Genomic DNA, 11,624 nt, shown 5'->3' with positions numbered 1-11,624 from the left:
GGGGGAGAGAAAGGATTCTGCTGTGGTGGGCTGAGGGCAGGGGCATTTCAGACATAGGAGGGAGAAGCAGGACAGAGATGTTAGCCATTTATGAAACAGTCTTCACACACTACTGCCTTCAAACTGTCTCGTCTGCTCCTTCCCTTGTCAATATCTCAGATGGATGGGTTAGCTTTCCTGTTAACTTCTGTAATTGACTCATTTTCAGGTATTAAAATGTCCTGCCCAGTTTCTATCAAATCCAGTCTTGCAGGCTATTCCAGTCTTCCTCCCACCTCTTGTCTCAGCCCGACCTGAGCTGGAATCCTGGAGGAGGGGAGGTTGGGGAACTGGGACTGTCTGGCATCTTCCTCCCTCCTTGCCCTCTTATCTGCTGCTGTGGGTGTTCTATCCCCTGTGTGTGAGCCCTGAGGTGAGAGGACAGATGTCATCTTGGATGGGCCATTACAAGGCATCAATTCTATCAGGGAGTGGCACCTTCTGTTGGCTTTCATGGGGCATCATGGTTTTCTCAGGAAGGATCTCTGTGTTACACTATTTCTGGGTGTGGGTTACCTGTTCTCTAGCTGACCTCATGGGACCTTCCTCTTGATCTCCTTTCTTGCAGGAAACCCTGCAACTAACAGACAAGATGCCATCAAGACATCTTGAGCCTAGCTACCTCCCGTGGCCTGTATTTGGTTCACAGGAAACTCGTGCAGTCTTGCTACAGCAAATTGAGGTGGTATAGGGTGCCTGCTGCTGCCTCTCTCCTCATCTTTTCACAGAGGCCTGCCCCAGTCTGACCCCCACTTCCAGAGTTTCTCCAGGTAAGAAGCGGGTGTGAATCTCTGTACATATATGCTGTAGCAGGCATGCACTTCTCCTTGCTGTCATATTCCATGGGGTGAAAGTCATGGTTAGCACCTGTGACTTTCTTCCTGTGGGCTCTGCTCAATGTACCAGGGGAGCTGACATGCCTGGGAATAGGAGTCAGTGGACAAATACCCCAACTTCCTTGCCTTTATTTGGGACATGGTGTGTGCATGATAGTCATCAATGGGTTTGAGCTCCAGTTGCCCACAGCGGTCCCCGCTCATTAATACACACTGTACTGGCTTCCTTTCCATCCCTCTCTCATTTTCCTACTTCCCTCTCCGTACTTCCTGGAATATTTATCAAACTGCTGTACTTGAGTCTTTAGCACGGGGTCTGATTCCAGGGGGAACCCAGCCTAAGACATGTGTCCTTAAGCTCCTAAGTATACACTCCCAGGACGGTTCTTATCTCATCTCATCCTATCCCAGTTGAGGGTGGAATGGGGCTCCCAGACTCCACAGCTCAGCAAGCCACCAGCCATGGGTGTCAGGCTGGTCCCTGAAGCCAGTCTCTTGAGCAACCTCCCATGCTTGGTGGCTGCTGTGCCTTCCATGCCTTATCCCCTTCCATCCCTCTTCCTGAGTCACAGTGCTCTCTGCCCAGGATGACAACTCTCAAAGCTGACTACTTCCCCATACTTCTCTCAAACATTTACTCTTCTCCTTATATAGATTGGAGTGGGTGATGGGGATACTCTTTGGTCTTAGTGGGTGACCTGTTAGGATATCTCTTAAGAAATCTGAGGGAGTGTGTCCTCCAGCTCCTCTATATAATATAGGGCACTTATCACTTATCTTTTGACAAACTTAGATCAGGGACTTAGAGAGAAAAGTCCCACTCACCAACTTGTTTCAAAATATAGTTGATGCACATACACCTACCCAGAGACCTCACAATTCTACTCCTTCATATGCACCCAACAGAAATGTGCTCATATGTTCACCAACAGACACATACAAGAGTGCTTATAGCAGTGCTATTGGTGATATCACAAAGCTGGAAAAAAAACCAATGCCCATAAACAGTAAAAAAGATGATTATACTGTGATATAATCATACAGTGGGTTACTACTCAGCAATGAGAATGCATGAACTACAACCTCATGTGAAAACATGGATGAAACTCACAAACATGGTTGAGGCAAACAAGCCAGACACAAAGGCATACATACTACATGATTCCACTTGTAAAGAGTTCGTAGTCAAACAAAATTTACCTGTGATGCAAAAGTCAGGCTCATGCTTATCTTTAGAAGGGAGGCATTGACTGGAAGGTACCATAAGGTGAGCTTCTGGAGAGCTCACCATGTTTCATTTCTTGACCTGGGTGATGGATGTCTGGGTGTGTTTACTTCATGCAAATTAATCCATCAATACACTCAGGATTTGTGCACCTTTATTAGGTATAGCATGCTTCAATTTCTTTATTAATATATGAATACCATTTATTAAATAGGGAATCCTTTCCCCATTTCTTGTTTCTCTCAGGTTTGTCAAAGATCAGATGGCTGTAGATGTGTGGTATTATTTCTGAGGCCTCTGTTTTGTTCCATTGGTCTATATCTCTGTTTTGGTACCAGTACCATGCTGTTTTGGTTACTGTAGCCTTGTAGTATAGTTTGAAGTCAGGTAGCGTGACGCCTCCAGCTTTGTCCTTTTGACTTAGGATTGTCTTGGCAATGTGGGCTCTTTTTTGGTTCCATATGAACTTTAAAGCAGTTTTTTCCAATTCTGTGAAGAAACTCATTGGTAGCTTGATGGGGATGGCATTGAATCTATAAATAACCTTGGGCAGTATGGCCATTTTCACGATATTGATTCTTCCTATCCATGAGCATGGTATGTTCTTCCATTTGTTTGTGCCCTCTTTTATTTCACTGAGCAGTGGTTTGTAGTTCTCCTTGAAGAGGTCCTTTACATCCCTTGTAAGTTGGATTCCTAGGTATTTTATTCTCTTTGAAGCAATTGTGAATGGAAGTTCATTCCTGATTTGGCTCTCTGCTTGTCTGTTACTGGTGTATAAGAAATGGTGCTGGGAAAATTGGCTAGCCATAAGTAGAAAGCTGAAACTGGATCCTTTCCTTACTCCTTATACGAAAATTAATTCAAGATGGATTAGAGACTTAAATGTTAGACCTAATACCATAAAAACCCTAGAAGAAAATCTAGGTAGTACCATTCAGGACATAGGCATGGGCAAGGACTTCATGTCTAAAACACCAAAAGCAACAGCAGCAAAAGCCAAAATTGACAAATGGGATCTAATTAAACTAAAGAGCTTCTGCACAGCAAAAGAAACTACCATCAGAGTGAACAGGCGACCTACAGAATGGGAGAAAATTTTTGCAATCTACTCATCTGACAAAGGGCTAATATCTAGAATCTACAAAGAACTCAAACAAATATACAAGAAAAAAACAAACAACCCCATCAAAAAGTGGGGAAAGGATACGAACAGACATTTCTCAAAAGAAGACAGTCATACAGCCAACAGACACATGAAAAAATGCTCATCATCACTGGCCATCAGAGAAATGCAAATCAAAACCACAATGAGATACCATCTCATACCAGTTAGAATGGCCATCATTAAAAAATCAGGAAACAACAGGTGTTGGAGAGGATGTGGAGAAATAGGAACACTTTTACACTGTTGGTGGGATTGTAAACTAGTTCAACCATTATGGAAAACAGTATGGCGATTCCTCAAGGATCTAGAACTAGATGTACCATATGACCCAGCCATCCCACTACTGGGTATATACCCAACGGATTATAAATTATTCTACTACAAAGACACATGCACACGTATGTTTATTGCAGCACTATTCACAATAGCAAAGACTTGGAATCAACCCACATGTCCATCTGTGACAGACTGGATTAAGAAAATGTGGCACATATACACCATGGAATACTATGCAGCCATAAAAAAGGATGAGTTTGCGTCCTTTGTTGGGACATGGATGCAGCTGGAAACCATCATTCTTAGCAAACTATCACAAGAAGAGAAAACCAAACACCGCATGTTCTCACTCATAGGTGGGAACTGAACAATGAGATCACTTGGACTCGGGAAGGGGAACATCACACACTGGGGCCTATCATGGGGAGGGGGGAGGGGGGAGGGATTGCATTGGGGAGTTATACCTGATATAAATGATGAATTTGATGGGTGCTGACTAGTTGATGGGTGCAGCACACCAACATGGCACAAGTATACATATGTAACAAACCTGCACGTTATGCACATGTACCCTAGAACTTAAAGTATAATAAAAAAAAAAAAGAAAGAAAAGAAAAAAAAAAATGAATACCAGGCCAGTATAAACCTACTGTGAGTGTGCTAAGCCTGACAAGAGGAGAAAGAGGTCTTGTGAGGGAGTTGCATGAATGAGCAAGTATGTGCTGTCAGGAGGCAAGAGAGTACCTCTGGGATAGGATTTCTGGAGTGTTTGATGAAAAGGTCCAGAACATATAACTGAACAAATAAGAATTCATTGAATTGACATCACTTTCTTGGAACTACGATTTAATAGCCTTGCAAAGATCTGAGGAAATGGGACAAACTCACTGCTAAAAAAGCTTTCTAGAAGCCTAGAGAAGGCAATGGCCCATACTGAGATGAAGTAAAAATAGCTGAGTTTCTCTGGCAGGATTAAAAAACCTGAGGGAAAGGGACATGCAATATATGAGGCCAGAAGGCCCATAGAGGATATGTTCCATTGGAGGACCAAGAGGGCACACCATTCACCAATAACATCAGGAGTGCACTGGTGAGACGCACACCAGCCTCCCATGTAACCCATTGTTGGCTCTCCTCTGCAGATTAAGGCTGCTGATAGGAGAGGCAGATGCAGAACTGGACCATTAGGAAGATAATGACTTCCTAATATAGCAGAAGCCAGAGGACTGCAATTATCATAAAGACTGGCAAGGTCAGAAGGGCTCCAATGGTGGCTTGAACTGAGAGCATGGATAATGAGCCTGGTGTCTTTAGAGGCAAAATATTCAGGCAGCCAATAAGACTGCTGCCTAACATTTACAAACAGAAGGCAAATATGGAGGAACAGAGGTGGAGAACTTCTGTTTTCAGCTAAGATGGAGTAGCAAGTTTCAGATTTGCTCTTGTTCCTGAAACAACCAAAAATACACAAAATATGTGAAACATTAGTTTTCAAGACATGAAAATTTAGGCAATGAAGAGGAATAACCTTTCAGAAATGGGAATCAAATGAAGGGAGCCCTATGAGTGCCCCATCTTATTACCGTGAGAGATTTTCCAGATTATGGCCCAGAAAGGGGAAACTCAGGTAGACTCTCGTGTTCAGAAGGCAGAGTTGAAAGTTGGGAGAGAAAAAGGCAGTTAGAGTTTGTAGGATGGTACACTGGAGAAGAGAATGCTGCACAGGTGGATAACTCTAGAGGTCTACAGAAGGATTCCCTCAAGTATTCAGAAAAGAACTGATAAATACCTATGTGTGAGGAAACTGACCAGGGCTAGGGATAGAACCCTCCGAAAGGATTATAAGGAATAGCACTCCATACTCACAGAGGGCTGGAAACAGTGCTTGTTTCCATTAGCCATAAGGGAAAATCTAAAAATTCATGAGGCATTGGGTAGAATACACAGAAGGGTCTTGACTCAGTAATGTAGAATAATTCACTGTAGATTGGACATTGTTCTGGTTCTGCCTAATGAATCATAAAAGCAAGACCCTGAAGGATCAAACTGTTTCTGCATAACTGAACTATATCCAAAACAAAGCTCAAGAATACTTTTAGGAATTAAAAAATCCAGCAAACAGCAAAGTAAAACCCACAATACTTCACATTCAATAAAAAATACTAGGCATGAAAAAAAGTATTAAAATATCTCCCATAATAAGGAGAAAAATCAGGCAAATAAGATTGACCAAAACTGACACAGAAGTTAGAATTAGTAGACATTAGTTAATATTTAGTAGTCAGTATTGTATATATTTTAAAAGTTAAGTAGTGATATGCAATAGAAAAAATGATCCAAATTGAACTTCTAGGTCTCATAGTACAATATGTGAGATAAAAAATACATTGCATGAGATAAATGCTATATTAGATACTGCAGAAGAAAAGATTAGTGACTTGAAGACAGCAGTAGAATCTACCTGAGCTGAAACACACAGAAGAAAGACAACAAGAACAAAAACAAACAGAGCATCAGTGAACTGCGGGACAACTTTATGTGACATGTTATATGTAGAGTACTCAAAGGAGAGAAGAGAGAAACATGGATAAAAATTTTAAAAAGTAATGGCTAAAATATTTCCCAAATTTGATAAAAACTATAAACTCACAGATTCAAGAAATTCCACAAAATTGAAGAGCAAGAAACATGAAGAAATCCATAACAAGGCAGATTGTAATCAAACTACTCAAAACTGGCTATAAAAAGAAAGTCTTTAAAGCAGCCAGAGGGGAGAAAAAAAGAGTCATGGTATACACAGATGAAGATAATGGTGACAGGAGATTTCTTGTTGGAAACAATGCAAGTGGGAAGACAGTGGAGCAATATTTTTTAAAAAACAAAAGAAAAAACATATCAACTTAGAATTCTATACCCAGAAAAAATATCTTTCAAAGCAAGGAGAAGTGGCCTGAGTTGAGAATATATAAAGATTCCTGGACAGAGGCCAATAGCCTGGCTGACTGATCAGAGTCCTGGAAGGAAAAGGATGAAAGGATTGGAGACAAGGAGGTCTTAGGTTGAGACATGTGGATGGACATATGGACGTTGGTGTGAATTTTGAAGATTTTTTATCACATATTAACTCTGACCAGAAACTATCCACCACAGAAGAGGCACTGAATAAGAAGACAAAATGACTCAGCCAGTTGACTTTTTTTTTTTTTTTGAGTTGTGAGATTTATTTATTTATTTATTTTTATTATACTTTAAGTTCTAGGGTACATGTGCATAACGTGCAGGTTTGTTACATATGTATACTTGTGCCATGTTGGTCAGACTGGATTAAGAAAATGTGGCACATATACACCATGGAATACTATGCAGCCATAAAAAAGGATGAGTTTGCGTCCTTTGTAGGGACATGGATGCAGCTGGAAACCATCATTCTTAGCAAAGTATCACAAGAAGAGAAAACCAAACACCGTATGTTCTCACTCATAGGTGGGAACTGAACAATGAGATCACTTGGACTCGGGAAGGGGAACATCACACACTGCCATCATGGGGAGGAGGGGAGGGGGGAGGGATTGCATTGGGGAGTTATATCAGCCAGTTGACTTTAACCACTCTTCATCACTGGCCACCCCAGAACTGGCAGAATGGACAAATGAATAGAATGGCCATGATCGTAGAGACAAAGGTTAGTATGGGTCTAATTATGAATTTCCAGAAAGGAAAGACAATTTAGCTACTGCTGCCACTGAATACCTAACTTGCCAGCACCACGGACCAATACTGAGCCTCTAGATCTGGCACTATTCCTCAAGAAGACCACTGAGCCACTTGGTAACAAGTTGACTACATTGGGCCCCTTCTAGTCTAGAAGGACCAGTGGTTCAACCTTATAGGATAGATACCTGTTACAGGTGTAGTTCTGCCTTTCTGCCTGCAGAGTCTCAGCTGGCACAACTATTCAGGGATTTGTAGAATTCCTGATTCACAGACATGGAATCTCACACAATCTAGCATCTGTCTAGGGAACCCATTTTATAGTGAAGGAGGTGTAAAATTGAGTCAGTGACCATAGGGTCTACTGGTTGTATCATGTACCATATCATCCAGAAAGAGCTGGCCTCATATAATGCTAGAATGGCCTTCCAAATGCACAAGTAAGTGCCAGCTTGGAGGCAAGCCCATCAGATGCCATCTTTCAGAGTGCAATATATGCATTCTATCAGAGATCCCTGGGTCCCAGGTAGGAAAAGTACATGGACTCAGGAACTAAGGAATGGAAGCATCCCTTAACATTATTCCCACTGACCTTGCAGGGAACTTTATGCTTTCCATCCTCCCAACCATGGACTCTGCTGGGATTAAAGACTTTGGTTCCCAAAGAGGATATACTCTTGCCAGGGACACAGCAAGAGTACCACTGAATTACAAAACTACCACTGCCACCAGGGTGCTTTAAATACTTTGTATCTAGGGGCTAGCAGGTAAGAGAGGAGTCACCACCATGGCAGGGATAATTGATCATATCATCAGGAAGGGATAGGGCTGCTAGTACACAATGGGGATGAAGAGGAATATATGTGGAACTTGGTTTTCCCTTTCCCCATTGTAACTGTGAAGGAACACATGCAGAAAGCACAACGTAAGAAATGCATGGTAAGTCTGGTTATGGCGGCTCACACCTATAATCCCAGCACTTTGAGAGGCCAAGGTGGGCAGATCGCTTGAGCCCAGGAATTCAAGACCAGCCTGGGCAACATGGCAAAACCCTGTTTCTACAAAAAATACAAAAATTAGCCAGGCATGGTTCACCTGTAATCCCAGTTACTTGGGATTTGTTACTTGGATGCGTCTGTAATCCCAGTTACTTGGGAGGCTGAGGTGGGAGGATGGCTTGAACCTGGGAGGCAGAGGTTGCAGTGAGCCAAGATCACGCCATTGTACTCCAGCCTGGACAAGAGAGCGAGACTCTGTGTCTCAAACAAACAGCAAACAAACAAAAAACAACAAAACAAAACAAAACAAAATGTATGATTACCAAGGACTCAGACTCCTCAGCAATAAAGGTTGCATCACACCACCAATGAGTCATCAAGACCTGGAGAAGGTGGGAGGAATTTAGGAAGGACAGTGGAAGAAGGAGAAAGTGAGTGCCATTTGTGGTCCTGAGATCAATGGGGTGATGGGGGTTGTAGCTCATCCTGCCACCTTCTGTCTTCTAAGTGTCCCCTCAGAAAGAGAGGCCCATGGGAATTAGGGAGGAATTGCTCCCCAAACATGTGTGGAGAAATGGACCTGTAAAAGCAAGGGGTGGACTGTGGAGGCCATAGAGATGCCCCATGCAGCTTTCCCCTCAAGAGGACCTGGTGTGGTGAGCATAGCTGAATGGCAGCTTCTAGCAGCCACACCTTAGGATCCACCATGGCATTCATGTGAAGCCCACATTTCCCTCAGGTTGCTGTTAGTGAGAGAGAACATTTGGGTTCCAGGGTTGGACCATTCCTGCCTGATGTGCATCTGCTTTGTTCAGGTACTACCCACTGAATCTGACCGAGTCTTTCCCAGAACTCCTCATGAACCCAACTGAGTCTTTCTCAGAGCTCCACTGTACCTGAGACTCTCCCTACTCAATCCCTCCTTCTTTCTGTCCTTTCCCAGGTGTCAGATATGCATTTCAGCCTGAAGGCTCTCCCTGTCTCGTCTTGTTCCTTCACCTTTTATCCTTCATTGGCATTCTACCTAACAATCTCATGCACATCCACTCCTGTCTTGACATCTGCTTCTCGGAAGACCTAAACTGATACACTTTCTCTGCTCAACTCTCCTAAACACCTTCCCTTCTATATTTCTTCAATGTGGGGTTCTATTTTCCCTTTCATGGATCTGATCCTAATTAGTGATTGTTTTATATTTCCGTGTGTGTGTGTGGTCCTGCTCCTTGGAAATGTGACTTTTGTGTGGACAGGATGCTTTGAAGGATACCTGCATTGTCTACTGCTGTGCCTATGGTACCTGGCACATGACAGGCATTCGTAGTTCCCATGGGCCTCTCTTTCTGAGGGGACACTTAGAAGAAGGGAGGTGGCAGGATGAGCTACAACACCTGTTGCCCCATTGATCTCAGGACCACCAATGGTACCCATCTTCTTCGTCTTGCACTATCTTTCCTAAATTCCTCCCACCTTCTCCAAGTCTTGATGACTTCTTGGTGGTGTGATACCTGTTAAATGAATGTTCAGTAAATGGTGGGAAAATTGAGGAAGCACACATTAAACATATAACAATGCTTTGAAAAAAACCCAAATGCTCTACTTTCCAGAAGTGCCCACTCAATGATCTGGTATTATTTCCAGCCTCGATCACCAAGACTCTCTCTGTGGCTGTTTGGAGCATGGGCCCAGGTCCCAGCACAGGGAGGCACCAGCTGGGAGGATGCTGAAGCCTCCTGGCTGCATTTCACCAGAAGCCAGTACACATTCACAAGGTTGAGGTGATGAGCCATCCTTTCACTGGAGTGGGCACTTTAGGAACATTACCTCTTGAAAAGCATCTCCCTGGGATAAATGCTGAACAGGGTGTTTATCTTCAGAATGTGAAATGTATGAAGTGCCGTAATTAAACCAGCAGGGGTGGGGATGGAGCACTAGCTCCAAACAGTTTCTTTGAAGATGAAAGTCATTAGATTTCAATGAAAATCTAGGATGCAGCATCCCACTGACACAAGAATATTTAACCTACATCCTAGAGCGGGGCAAGCAATTGATAGTATGATTGATAATAACTTGATTGCAGTAATTGCGAAGGGGAATTTGAAAATGGTTAGATTAGCAGGAAGCAGGCAATGAGTCGATAGTATCTTTGTGAAGCCAAATTTTCCTAGAATGTTGAATGTTGAAGTTTCTCCATGTTCTTTTTTTTTTTTTTTTTTTTTTCCAGCCAGGAGAATCCTGAAATCTCTGTAAATAAGCAGTCCAGGAGCCAGAGTATTGTGGGATCTCATACAAACAAATCATCCAGGAAAAACACAGCCAGTCTCCTTTTGGTAAACCTCCATGACTGGAGATCCCCTGCCACCTGGAAAGCAGTTCTGCCTGCTATGCATGTCATCACTGATTTTTACTGCTGCAGCAGGCTCTGTCATACTAGCCCGCTTCTTCAGTGAATTGTTCAGTGCACACCACCAGCTACCTGCTGTAAGCATTCGCACTTCTCTACCTGCCTGGCAGCCTTTCTCAGCTGAACACAGGCCAGGCCAGAAGTGCCAGGGAGTTAATGCCCTTGGAAGCAGCTCTCTACCAATGACAAATGGAGCTGGCGGATAAATTCTCAGCTTCCTCCCCTCTCAGGTGGAACAGCCCTGAGATGTGCTCTATGCAATCTCCCACAAGTCCCCAGCAGGCTCAAGCTCCCATTGTCCAACGCTGGTAACCTGCTCATCGACACCCCTGTCTTGCCTTCCCTTCCAGGCCTCACTTCCTCACTCTCTTACTGTTGCCTCCTGAGATCGCATCCAAAATAAATGACCTGCACCCAGATCTGTGTCTCACAGTCTGCCTCTAGGGGAACTCAAAGTAAGATAACCGTGGAGTGTTTTCAAGGGTGAGACGCAAACCATGGACAAGTGGTTCAGTTGGGGCACTGGCCAGTCAGAAAGGGCTACCAGCTGCAGTGCCAGTCCTTACCTCCTGACCTGCCGCATCGCCGTGGGAAGGTAGGGATTTGTGTGGAAGTTATCCCCTGACTTGCATCACTGCAGAGGGCTGGAAGCGCCAGAAACTGTGGTTAGGCACCGGGGGAGGCCCCCAGGGTCTCAGGGCAGTGGTAATGAACCAAGAAGCACAGAATTATTTCAATATTTTGTCTGATGGAGCTATGCCAGTGATTAGTGTTTATCAATTCTGAATATATTTGAAATTTGTAAGAATTCTTTCAATCACTTCTGGGGTCAGGGAAGTAACGGAAGTGAATGAAGCAGGCTAAATGTAAGAAAAATCAAGCAGCTGACCCGGTTTGGTGGCTTGTGCCTGTATACCAGCACTTTGGGAGGCAGAGGCAGGTGGATCACTTGAGGTCAGGAGTTCGAGAC

General features: G+C 43.5%; 1 long non-coding RNA gene across 1 annotated transcript; it reads left to right on the top strand.

Annotated features, from left to right (window-relative positions):
• Positions 1-603: 603 nt before the first annotated feature.
• On the top strand, positions 604-11,071 carry LOC105514948. The gene is made up of 2 exons (XR_001002245.1): positions 604-809; positions 10,475-11,071. It is a non-coding gene; the product is annotated as an uncharacterized LOC105514948 (long non-coding RNA).
• Positions 11,072-11,624: the final 553 nt, after the last annotated feature.

Source organism: Colobus angolensis, unplaced genomic scaffold, assembly GCF_000951035.1.
Source record: "Colobus angolensis palliatus isolate OR3802 unplaced genomic scaffold, Cang.pa_1.0 Scaffold251, whole genome shotgun sequence".
Taxonomy (NCBI): domain Eukaryota; kingdom Metazoa; phylum Chordata; class Mammalia; order Primates; family Cercopithecidae; genus Colobus; species Colobus angolensis.
This window is presented reverse-complemented; position numbering and strand designations above follow the sequence as displayed.